This window comes from Lissotriton vulgaris, chromosome 8 (genome assembly GCF_964263255.1).
Source record: "Lissotriton vulgaris chromosome 8, aLisVul1.2, whole genome shotgun sequence".
Lineage (NCBI taxonomy): Eukaryota > Metazoa > Chordata > Amphibia > Caudata > Salamandridae > Lissotriton > Lissotriton vulgaris.
In genome coordinates, this window is record NC_141696.1 from 191,204,314 (window position 1) to 191,217,668 (window position 13,355).

General features: G+C 48.0%; 1 protein-coding gene across 1 annotated transcript in view; it reads right to left on the reverse strand.

Moving 5' to 3' along the window:
- The window catches only part of LOC147696853 (disks large homolog 2-like), a 1,652,766-nt gene that overhangs the window by 690,647 nt on the left and 948,764 nt on the right, over positions 1–13,355 (reverse strand). The window lies entirely within an intron of this gene.

The window sequence follows — 13,355 nt, forward strand, 5'->3', positions numbered from 1 at the left end:
CACTGCCTCATGAAGTATAGTTCAATGGAGAAAAACATAATGTGAATGACACTTAGGAGCCGAGTACGATTTTGCTAGGAATGCCCTCTGTACGACTTGGATCTGGATGGCTTTCCTAGTGAATTGGGCTCTGTTAGAACTGGGATTTCTGGCTGGCTAAGGCTTATGCCAAAGCCAGGCAGAAACCACCATTCTAGTCAGGGCAAGGGAGTCACACGCCAAGATAACCCCTGCTCACCCCCTTGGTAGCTTGGCACAAGCAGACAGGCTTATCCCGGAGGCAATGTGTAAAGCATTTGTGCACAAACACAACAGCAACAACATCCTAGGCACACCACAAAAGGAACTCCACACAAGATTATATAAAAATAACTTTTGTATTGTCAAAACACATCAGATAGTAATCACACAATATACATTGTGCGATCTGGCACAGGCAATATTCACAAGGGATTATTTACACCAGGACAGGGCCACGTGGGCCTCTGTCAGGATCAACACTTAGCAGAAATAGCACTTCTAGAACATAGAATAAGTGTCACACCAAATAACAATTACAGATCACAACCAGTAACCACTGGTAACAGGTAGGTACATACTACCCACTACTAATAACCATAGGCATAGATCACGCACGGACACATAACCTCTCTAGTATAAACCATACTAGGCAAAACAACCTCCTAAGCATGAAAGCACATCTAGAGGTATCACAGGCATAATGGCATTGCACATTAACCATAAATCACATTTAGGCCTAACCAGTAAAAATACAGTAGGCAATCTCCTCACTAGTCTCAACACATTAGACCCTACCGCCTAAGAATAACTCACATTTAGGGGCGTAACTCACAGTGAAGTAAACTCTCACTAACACCAACCTCCATAGGTAAAACCATCTCTAGAGGTATTAACACAGGGTGCGTAAAACATACTATAAACCATACATTTCCTAGCACCACATCACTCTGGCCCATAAATCACATTAGGCAATTATCATCACACACATAGTGGAAAATCACATTGTACAAATATCACATTAGGGCCTAAACGCTGCAGCTGGCACTAAGTGCTGCGCAGCTGTGGAAGCCAAAGGTAGGGGCGAAGGGAGTGCAACTCACTCCTGGATTCACAAAGAACAGGTCCCCCTAAAAGAAATAAAAGCCTAAACGGTGCAGCTGCCCACTACTTGCTGGGCAGCTGGGAATCACTATAACTGCGACAGGGCCCCCACTGGCCCTTTAGAACACATCTGCGCCTGTCGCTGGAGCCACCAAGGCTCTGTACAATTAATGGGCCCAAACGTTGGAGCCATCTGGCTCTGGTAATAATGGGCAACACTTGCCTCCTGGAGCCCACTGGATCCTTGAATCACCTGGTGCCACTAAGGACGACAAGAACTTACCCCTAAACACTGAGGCATGCCCCGGGGATCAGTATGGGCCCCTCTGGGCCCTGCCAAAGAAACATGGCCCCACTCTGGCCCCCTTTAAGAAATAAACGCCCCCTGGAGCACACAGGCTCCTAGAACAATGCGTAAGCTGGGGTAGCACGGACCCCTGAGAACCCCACTGGGCCCCTTTAAACGACATATGCCCCCAAGTCCTAGGTAGCGCTTTACACAAATAAGGCCCGGGTAGAGCCACGCAGGCTCTTTAAACAAAATGTGCCCCACAGAAAATAAGCACTGGCACTATGGGGCTTCTGGGGCTATCCACAAGACACTTGCTCCCTGGTCGAAGGAGCGGCCCGCTGCATGGCGGGGCCGCTCAAAACTATGGCACTGCTCCTATCAGGGACCGACATCCACCCGCAGGAAGCCCTCCAGCCCTTCTCACCTCACTGGGCTGCTCTTACGGGGACTCCGCTCTGGGCGTCAGCACCTCTTGGTCTCCTGGGACTTGGCGGAGGACATGGAGCATGCACCGCTCTTACTTCTCTAGGGCTGTGGGTCTCTCTCCGCTCATGAGAGCCCCGGGCAGACTGCAGCACATTTTTGGGTGGGCTCCCCTCAACTTCAGGGAGTCCCGCACCTTATATGGCGGCCTCGGCCGCCAGCTCTGCTTCACCCGGGCCGGGCTTTCTTCTCCTCTCCCGCCACCGCAGGGCTCTTCACTCGGCATCGGAGCCCCGCAGCACAGCTCACGGTCCACGAGGAGGTGGGGTAGGCTCCCGATCTCCTCTCTCCACCACACTTCCTGCTAGATGGCAGGTCACGCCCCCGTCACGGGCGGGACTGCCTGACTTCCGTTTTTCGGGCTCTTTGCGGCGGGGATTTACATCTAGGCAGCAATCGCGGGGTGGGCACCCGTTTTTAGAGGTATAACTGCGGGCACCAGGCAGGGTAGGCTCCTGCAACATAAAATCTCGCCATCAGCGGGGTGGTGCCTGCCATAATCACAAAGGAATAGGAAATCCCTCCTTACATAGCAAAAAGAGATGGGTGGCAAAAAAGTGTACACCCCTTGGTGCCCGCCACACTCTGCAAGCATGGAAAGGGGGCCCATGGGTACCCCCAGAGGACCGATTTGTAGGGCCGCAGGTGTAGGGGATCCACTACAGCCCCCGAAGTCCGATTCCCACAGCTGTTTCATCTCGTTGACACAAGTCGATACGGCTGTCCGAATCATGCATCGTACTCGCTCTTTTGGACGCCGACTCCCTTGCCTGGCACAATTCGGCTGCAAACGAGTTGGACTGACAGGATCGGGTACGTAAACAATTCGGTTGACGCGGACGAGATCTTCGCACCGTACTTGGTAATTCAGAACAGGAGGAAGATTCGGTCAGAAACATAAGCTCAAAATTTGATTTTCTCGTTCCAGACCCCGTCTGGAGGCCTTTCTAGCGGGATTGTACTTGGTCCCCTGGAATGAGGAGGGATGAATCAAACAGCTTGTAGGTAAATATATCTCTGTGTGTGGAGTTTTGTAAAATCTTTTTTTGAACAATGGCCTTGCAGGGTTGGCATCCCACCTCACCATTAATTTGCACACTATAATTACATCTTCCAAAGCAATAAAAACCTTCTCCCAAAACAACATAACAAGGATTGTCAGAACAAAACCCACTCCAAGGGTTTGTCACAGAAAGAAGCCAAAACCAATACCCTTGCCTATTATTGTAATCTGTGAGATTCACTGCAACATAATACTTGTCTATAAACTTTAACACAGTGTAATGTACATCTAACCTTAATGACCTATTGGCTTAGATTTACAACAAATAAGAAAGGCCTACTGCCTTCCTCATAACGTTTCATAATAAACAGATTAGGCATAGAGTCTCGATCAATGGTTTGCCACCATAACCAACTCAGTCCTACTTTGTTGGGCATAAGCTTTGACCAGTGGCAGCTCCTCCGCTATGGCGAAGGAGCATCCACCCCCCATGCCAGCAGCCAAACAATTAAAATTAAAACGGGAATAAACCTGTGTTTCTTGTCATTTTATTTTTCTCAGTAGCATCTCCTAGGGGGCGGGGCCACGGAGATGACAGGCAGAGGGGGAGTTGTATATACACTGGTTGTCAGTGCGCATGAGGCTTTGGCCAGCCTGATGTGTGTATGAGGCTTTGGTCAGCTGTCAAAGACTGGCCAAACCCTCATGAGCACTGAAGCTCTCTCCAACCCAGCTGCGTTGCCCAGGATTTAGGCCCAGATCTTTGTACTGGGGTGAATGTAAGACATTGTTCTGCATTCTGTCCATCAACTGTGTTTTTTGCAATTTTCACCCCGAGTGGGCTGGGTATGCTCAGACGTGAGTCCCAGGCTCTCCAAAGTACTGGAGTCAAGCTATCCAGTCCTTAAGAAGGCTGATAGCCAGAAACCGGTCCTTGGATGCTTGATTATGGTCTAGGAAAGACATGGCTTGGTAGTTCGGGCTGGACTGTTCCCATGAGGCACAGGGTCAAGGCTGATTTGCATATAGCCATTGTCTGACCTAGGGTGGTGTGGAGTGCAAAAAAACGATGGATTTAGGCCCAGATCTTTGTACTGGGGTGAATGTAGACATTGTTCTGCATTCTATCCATCAACTGTGTTTTTTGCAATTTTCACCCCGAGTGGGCTGGGTATGCTCAGACGTGAGTCCCAGGCTCTCCACATCACTGGAGTCAAGCTATCCAGGCTGAAGAAGGCTGATAGCCAGAAACCGGTCTTGGATGCTTGATTCCGGTATAGGAAAGACATGGCTTGGTAGTTCGGGCTGGACTGTTCCCATGAGGCACAGGGTCAAGGCTGATTTGCATATAGCCATTGTCTGACCTAGGGTGGTGTGGAGTGCAAAAAAACTATGGATTTAGGCCCAGATCTTTGTACTGGGGTGAATGTAAGACATTGTTCTGCATTCTATCCATCAACTGTGTTTTTTGCAATTTTCACCCTGAGTGGGCTGGGTATGCTCAGACGTGAGTCTCAGGCCCTCCACATCACTGGGGTCAAGCTATCCAGGCTGAAGAAGGCTGATAGCCAGAAACCGGTCCTTGGATGCTTGATTCCGGTCTAGGAAAGACATGGCTTGGTAGTTCGGGCTGGACTGTTCCCATGAGGCACAGGGTCAAGGCTGATTTGCATATAGCCATTGTCTGACCTAGGATGGTGTGGAGTGCAAAAAAACGATGGATTTAGGCCAAGGTACTTGTACTGGGGTGAATGTAAGACATTGTTCTGCATTCTGTCTATCAACTGTGTTTTTTGCATTTTTCACCCCGAGTGGGTTGGGTATGTTCAGACGTGAGTCCCAGGCTCTCCACATCACTGGAGTCAAGCTATCCAGGCTGAAGAAGGCTGATAGCCAGAAACCGGTCCTTGGATGCTTGATTCCGGTCTAGGAAAGACATGGCTTGGAAGTTCGAGCTGGACTGTTCCCATGAGGCACAGGGTCAAGGCTGATTTGCATATAGCCATTGTCTGACCTAGGGTGGTGTGGAGTGCAAAAACACGATGGATTTAGGCCCAGATCTTTGTACTGGGGTGAATGTAGGACATTGTTCTGCATTCTGTCCATCAACTGTGTTTTTTGCAATTTTCACCCCGAGTGGGCTGGGTATGTTCAGACGTGAGTCCCTGGCCCTCCACATCACTGGATTCAAGCTATCCAGGCTGAAGAAGGCTGATAGCCAGAAACCGGTCCTTGGATGCTTGATTCCGGTCTAGGAAAGACATGGCTTGGTAGTTCGGGCTGGACTGTTCCCATGAGGCACAGGGTCAAGGCTGATTTGCATATAGCCATTGTCTGACCTAGGATGGTGTGGAGTGCAAAAAAACGATGGATTTAGGCCAAGGTACTTGTACTGGGGTGAATATAAGACATTGTTCTGCATTCTGTCTATCAACTGTGTTTTTTGCATTTTTCACCCCGAGTGGGTTGGGTATGTTCAGACGTGAGTCCCAGGCTCTCCACATCACTGGAGTCAAGCTATCCAGGCTGAAGAAGGCTGATAGCCAGAAACCGGTCCTTGGATGCTTGATTCCGGTCTAGGAAAGACATGGCTTGGAAGTTCGAGCTGGACTGTTCCCATGAGGCACAGGGTCAAGGCTGATTTGCATATAGCCATTGTCTGACCTAGAGTGGTGTGGAGTGCAAAAAAACGATGGATTTAGGCCCAGATCTTTGTACTGGGGTGAATGTAAGACATTGTTCTGCATTCTGTCCATCAACTGTGTTTTTTGCAATTTTCACCCCGAGTGGGCTGGGTATGTTCAGACGTGAGTCCCTGGCCCTCCACATCACTGGATTCAAGCTATCCAGGCTGAAGAAGGCTGATAGCCAGAAACCGGTCCTTGGATGCTTGATTCCGGTCTAGGAAAGACATGGCTTGGTACTTCGGGCTGGACTGTTCCCATGAGGCACAGGGTCAAGGCTGATTTGCATATAGCCATTGTCTGACCTAGGGTGGTGTGGAGTGCAAAAAAACGATGGATTTAGGCCAAGATCTTTGTACTGGGGTGAATGTAAGACATTGTTCTGCATTCTGTCCATCAACTGTGTTTTTTGCAATTTTCACCCCGAGTGGGCTGGGTATGCTCAGACGTGAGTCCCAGGCTCTCAACATCACTGGAGTCAAGCTATCCTGGCTGAAGAAGGCTGATAGCCAGAAACCGGTCCTTGGATGCTTGATTCCGGTCTACGAAAGACATGGCTTGGTAGTTCGGGCTGGACTGTTCCCATGAGGCACAGGGTCAAGGCTGATTTGCCTGTAGCCATTGTCTGACCTAGGGTGGTGTGGAGTGCAAAAAAAACGATGGATTTAGGCCCAGATCTTTGTACTGGGGTGAATGTAAGACATTGTTCTGCATTCTGTCCATCAAGTGAATTTTTTGCAATTTTCACCACGAGTGGGCTGGGTATGCTCAGATGTGAGTCCCAGGCTCTCCACATCACTGGAGTCAAGCTATCCAGGCTGAAAAAGGCTGATAGCCAGAAACCGGTCCTTGGATGCTTGATTCCGGTCTAGGAAAGACATGGCTTGGTAGTTCAGGCTGGACTGTTCCCATGATGCACAGGGTCAAGGCTGATTTGCCTATAGCCATTGTCTGACCTAGGGTGGTGTGGAGTGCAAAAAAACGATGGATTTAGGCCCAGATCTTTGTACTGGGGTGAATGTAAGACATTGTTCTGCATTCTGTCCATCAACTGTGTTTTTTGCAATTTTCACCCCGAGTGGGCTGGGTATGCTCAGACGTGAGTCCCAGGCTCTCCACATCACTGGAGTCAAGCTATCCAGGCTGAAGAAGGCTGATAGCCAGAAACCGGTCCTTGGATGCTTGATTCCGGTCTAGGAAAGACATGGCTTGGTAGTTCCGGCTGGACTGTTCCCATGAGGCACAGGGTCAAGGCTGATTTGCATATAGCCATTGTCCGACCTAGGGTGGTGTGGAGTGCAAAAAAACGATGGATTTAGGCCCAGATCTTTGTACTGGGGTGAATGTAGACATTGTTCTGCATTCTATCCATCAACTGTGTTTTTTGCAATTTTCACCCCGAGTGGGCTGGGTATGCTCAGACGTGAGTCCCAGGCTCTCCACATCACTGGAGTCAAGCTATCCAGGCTGAAGAAGGCTGATAGCCAGAAACCGGTCTTGGATGCTTGATTCCGGTATAGGAAAGACATGGCTTGGTAGTTCGGGCTGGACTGTTCCCATGAGGCACAGGGTCAAGGCTGATTTGCATATAGCCATTGTCTGACCTAGGGTGGTGTGGAGTGCAAAAAAACTATGGATTTAGGCCCAGATCTTTGTACTGGGGTGAATGTAAGACATTGTTCTGCATTCTGTCCATCAACTGTGTTTTTTGCAATTTTCACCCTGAGTGGGCTGGGTATGCTCAGACGTGAGTCTCAGGCCCTCCACATCACTGGGGTCAAGCTATCCAGGCTGAAGAAGGCTGATAGCCAGAAACCGGTCCTTGGATGCTTGATTCCGGTCTAGGAAAGACATGGCTTGGTAGTTCGGGCTGGACTGTTCCCATGAGGCACAGGGTCAAGGCTGATTTGCATATAGCCATTGTCTGACCTAGGATGGTGTGGAGTGCAAAAAAACGATGGATTTAGGCCAAGGTACTTGTACTGGGGTGAATGTAAGACATTGTTCTGCATTCTGTCTATCAACTGTGTTTTTTGCATTTTTCACCCCGAGTGGGTTGGGTATGTTCAGACGTGAGTCCCAGGCTCTCCACATCACTGGAGTCAAGCTATCCAGGCTGAAGAAGGCTGATAGCCAGAAACCGGTCCTTGGATGCTTGATTCCGGTCTAGGAAAGACATGGCTTGGAAGTTCGAGCTGGACTGTTCCCATGAGGCACAGGGTCAAGGCTGATTTGCATATAGCCATTGTCTGAACTAGGGTGGTGTGGAGTGCAAAAACACGATGGATTTAGGCCCAGATCTTTGTACTGGGGTGAATGTAGGACATTGTTCTGCATTCTGTCCATCAACTGTGTTTTTTGCAATTTTCACCCCGAGTGGGCTGGGTATGTTCAGACGTGAGTCCCTGGCCCTCCACATCACTGGATTCAAGCTATCCAGGCTGAAGAAGGCTGATAGCCAGAAACCGGTCCTTGGATGCTTGATTCCGGTCTAGGAAAGACATGGCTTGGTAGTTCGGGCTGGACTGTTCCCATGAGGCACAGGGTCAAGGCTGATTTGCATATAGCCATTGTCTGACCTAGGATGGTGTGGAGTGCAAAAAAACGATGGATTTAGGCCAAGGTACTTGTACTGGGGTGAATATAAGACATTGTTCTGCATTCTGTCTATCAACTGTGTTTTTTGCATTTTTCACCCCGAGTGGGTTGGGTATGTTCAGACGTGAGTCCCAGGCTCTCCACATCACTGGAGTCAAGCTATCCAGGCTGAAGAAGGCTGATAGCCAGAAACCGGTCCTTGGATGCTTGATTCCGGTCTAGGAAAGACATGGCTTGGAAGTTCGAGCTGGACTGTTCCCATGAGGCACAGGGTCAAGGCTGATTTGCATATAGCCATTGTCTGACCTAGAGTGGTGTGGAGTGCAAAAAAACGATGGATTTAGGCCCAGATCTTTGTACTGGGGTGAATGTAAGACATTGTTCTGCATTCTGTCCATCAACTGTGTTTTTTGCAATTTTCACCCCGAGTGGGCTGGGTATGCTCAGATGTGAGTCCCAGGCTCTCCACATCACTGGAGTCAAGCTATCTAGGCTGAAGAAGGCTGATAGCCAGAAACCGGTCCTTGGATGCTTGATTCCGGTCTACGAAAGACATGGCTTGGTAGTTCGGGCTGGAATTTTCCCATGAGGCACAGGGTCAAGGCTGATTTGCATATAGCCATTGTCTGACTTAGGGTGGTGTGGAGTGCAAAAAAATGATGGATTTAGGCCCAGATCTTTGTACTGGGGTGAATGTAAGACATTGTTCTGCATTCTGTCCATCAACTGTGTTTTTTGCAATTTTCACCCCGAGTGGGCTGGGTATGCTCAGACGTGAGTCCCAGGCTCTCCACATCACTGGAGTCAAGCTATCCAGCCTGAAGAAGGCTGATAGCCAGAAACCGGTCCTTGGATGCTTGATTCCGGTCTAGGAAAGACATGGCTTGGTACTTCGGGCTGGACTGTTCCCATGAGGCACAGGGTCAAGGCTGATTTGCATATAGCCATTGTCTGACCTAGGGTGGTGTGGAGTGCAAAAAAACGATGGATTTAGGCCAAGATCTTTGTACTGGGGTGAATGTAAGACATTGTTCTGCATTCTGTCCATCAACTGTGTTTTTTGCAATTTTCACCCCGAGTGGGCTGGGTATGCTCAGACGTGAGTCCCAGGCTCTCAACATCACTGGAGTCGAGCTATCCTGGCTGAAGAAGGCTGATAGCCAGAAACCGGTCCTTGGATGCTTGATTCCGGTCTACGAAAGACATGGCTTGGTAGTTCGGGCTGGACTGTTCCCATGAGGCACAGGGTCAAGGCTGATTTGCCTGTAGCCATTGTCTGACCTAGGGTGGTGTGGAGTGCAAAAAAAACGATGGATTTAGGCCCAGATCTTTGTACTGGGGTGAATGTAAGACATTGTTCTGCATTCTGTCCATCAAGTGAATTTTTTGCAATTTTCACCACGAGTGGGCTGGGTATGCTCAGATGTGAGTCCCAGGCTCTCCACATCACTGGAGTCAAGCTATCCAGGCTGAAAAAGGCTGATAGCCAGAAACCGGTCCTTGGATGCTTGATTCCGGTCTAGGAAAGACATGGCTTGGTAGTTCAGGCTGGACTGTTCCCATGATGCACAGGGTCAAGGCTGATTTGCCTATAGCCATTGTCTGACCTAGGGTGGTGTGGAGTGCAAAAAAACGATGGATTTAGGCCCAGATCTTTGTACTGGGGTGAATGTAAGACATTGTTCTGCATTCTGTCCATCAACTGTGTTTTTTGCAATTTTCACCCCGAGTGGGCTGGGTATGCTCAGACGTGAGTCCCAGGCTCTCCACATCACTGGAGTCAAGCTATCCAGGCTGAAGAAGGCTGATAGCCAGAAACCGGTCCTTGGATGCTTGATTCCGGTCTAGGAAAGACATGGCTTGGTAGTTCCGGCTGGACTGTTCCCATGAGGCACAGGGTCAAGGCTGATTTGCATATAGCCATTGTCCGACCTAGGGTGGTGTGGAGTGCAAAAAAACGATGGATTTAGGCCCAGATCTTTGTACTGGGGTGAATGTAAGACATTGTTCTGCATTCTGTCCATCAAGTGTATTTTTTGCAATTTTCACCACAAGTGGGCTGGGTATGCTCAGATGTGAGTCCCAGGCTCTCCACATCACTGGAGTCAAGCTATCCAGGCTGAAGAAAGCTGATAGCCAGAAACCGGTCCTTGGATGCTTGATTGCGGTCTAGGAAAGACATTGTTTGTTAGTTCGGGCTGGACTGTTCCCATGAGGCACAGGGTCAAGGCTGATTTGCATATAGCCATTGTCCGACCTAGGGTGGTGTGGAGTGCAAAAAAACGATAGATTTAGGCCCAGATCTTTGTACTGGGGTGAATGTAAGACATTGTTCTGCATTCTGTCCATCAACTGTGTTTTTTGCAATTTTCACCCCGAGTGGGCTGGGTATGCTCAGATGTGAGTCCCAGGCTCTCCACATCACTGGAGTCAAGCTATCTAGGCTGAAGAAGGCTGATAGCCAGAAACCGGTCCTTGGATGCTTGATTCCGGTCTACGAAAGACATGGCTTGGTAGTTCGGGCTGGAATTTTCCCATGAGGCACAGGGTCAAGGCTGATTTGCATATAGCCATTGTCTGACTTAGGGTGGTGTGGAGTGCAAAAAAATGATGGATTTAGGCCCAGATCTTTGTACTGGGGTGAATGTAAGACATTGTTCTGCATTCTGTCCATCAACTGTGTTTTTTGCAATTTTCACCCCGAGTGGGCTGGGTATGCTCAGACGTGAGTCCCAGGCTCTCCACATCACTGGAGTCAAGCTATCCAGCCTGAAGAAGGCTGATAGCCAGAAACCGGTCCTTGGATGCTTGATTCCGGTCTAGGAAAGACATGGCTTGGTAGTTCGGGCTGGACTGTTCCCATGAGGCACAGGGTCAAGGCTGATTTGCATATAGCCATTGTCTGACCTAGGGTGGTGTGGAGTGCAAAAAAAACGATGGATTTAGGCCCAGATCTTTGTACTGGGGTGAATGTAAGACATTGTTCTGCATTCTGTCCATCAACTGTGTTTTTTGCAATTTTCACCCCGAGTGGGCTGGGTATGCTCAGACGTGAGTCCCAGGCTCTCCACATCACTGGAGTCAAGCTATCCAGGCTGAAGAAGGCTGATAGCCAGAAACCGGTCCTTGGATGCTTGATTCCGGTCTAGGAAAGACATGGCTTGGTAGTTCGGGCTGGACTGTTCCCATGAGGCACAGGGTCAAGGCTGATTTGCATATAGCCATTGTCTGACCTAGGGTGGTTTGGAGTGCAAAAAAACGATGGATTTAGGCCCAGATCTTTGTACTGGGGTGAATGTAAGACATTGTTCTGCATTCTGTCCATCAACTGTGTTTTTTGCGGGTTGGAGAGACCAGCAGGCACACGCCTCCAGCTTCCCTGGGAGCGCAAATCATCCTTGCTCTGGCCAATCCTGATGCTGCTTCCATGCAGCATCAGGATTGCCCCAGGGGATTCTGGAAGCCAGCAGTGCACTGTGACGGAGCCAGAGAGGAGCTTCAGAGTGTCGAACAGGTAAGGTATTTTATTATTCGTTTTTTGTTGTCGTTCGTCCCAGTCCCCCCCTCTCCTTCCGCCCACCACTTTGCCAAGAAACCGCCCGCTATTGGCACTATGCGAAAAGTACTCTTTTTCAGCAGCGCCCAAGAATTCTCCCCATCAAAGTCTGCAGGAAAGGAAAACAATATTTGGGTGGAGGCAAAACCCCTCTCTCAGTAGTCATAAAACGACAAAGATGTACAAAATTACAGTTGACAAAACAATATGCAACCCTTTGTAAAACAGCATAAAAAAGAGTCTTGAAGGGATAATCTAACCACATGGGGCAACCAACATCAAACCATTTTGCTACTAAGGTAGTCTGTGAGATTCCTTGTAAGAAAATACTGTCTATAAGCTTTAATATAGTGTCATTTCAATTCACTTTTAAAGGCCAATTGCCTTTAACATAAACGTTTTTTAATACATTAATCAAGATTACAGCCTTTGTTATAATGCTGCATAAAAAATAAATCAAGCATTGATCTTTGTCATCATAAATATTTCAGTCCTTCTGTGTTGAGCATTTCCCAATAGGCAAAAAGTGTAGTACAAGCACTCTTTTTTAGTGGAAGAAAACAACTTATACTAAATGAGAGTCCGTACTTATGAAAATCAGCATGTGTTTGAAGCCAAAGCTATTCTCTCTCTGTAGCGATTCTCAAAGCTCTTTTTCTATTAGTCAGATCAAGTCTGGCAACAGGTGCCCTGTCATGGAAGATCTAAAGAGGTCAGTCCCATCTTGCAATAAAATATATAGCATAATATGCAATTTTATTGCTATGGCAATAACATGTTTATCCAAATATTGCTTAGGCTACATTTTCTTTTAATAGCCTTCTCTGCCTTAAGGATGTTTGTAAGGATTCTCAAGCATGATTTTTTTCAGTTGGTCTTGTCTAAGCACATTGTCCAGGCTTGGCTTTTTTACAATTTTTTTTTCTGCGAAATAATTAAGACTGATTCATGTAATATTCCTAATATTTCAATCTGCCTTTATTTATATACATTTCTGGGCGCCTCTTTGTAACATATTCATGTGGGGGCGGCGGCACCTTTATCAGCCACCACCCCCAGCCAGTTTGTCGCTCTTACCTGCAGCTGTCGCAGGGTGACAAACGCATGGGCTGTGACCGGCAGCAAAAGGTCTAGCCACGCCAATGCTTGGGTACTTACTCCAAGTGCCTCACTATTCCAGATTGGATCAAGGAACACTGATTACCACATTATACCCCATGTATATGTCATCAGGATCTGGAATTCGGGGAGTAAAGGTTACAGAACCATTTTTAACCCCCTCATTCTGAGCTCATCAAAGCATTAGAAATAAGTAACACACTTCTTCTGTATTTCAGATGCATCTGTTAATTATTTTCTGCCTTATACCATTCTTTTGCCATCATACTTCAGGCTGTTGTAAGGAGTTTTCAAGTTTTTAATATTCTGTGACTGTCCTTTCACCTCATCAGGTTATTTGGAATAAAGGTGACAAATCCTAACTTTTCGACTTTCGGTATTCACAAAGGGCATTTTGGAGAAGTACATTTTGGGTTTTTTCTCAGTTAAACTTTAGTTTTGGCCTTAAGTTTAACTTATGTTTAACTGAGACAAAATCCTAACTTTACTACTCCTAAA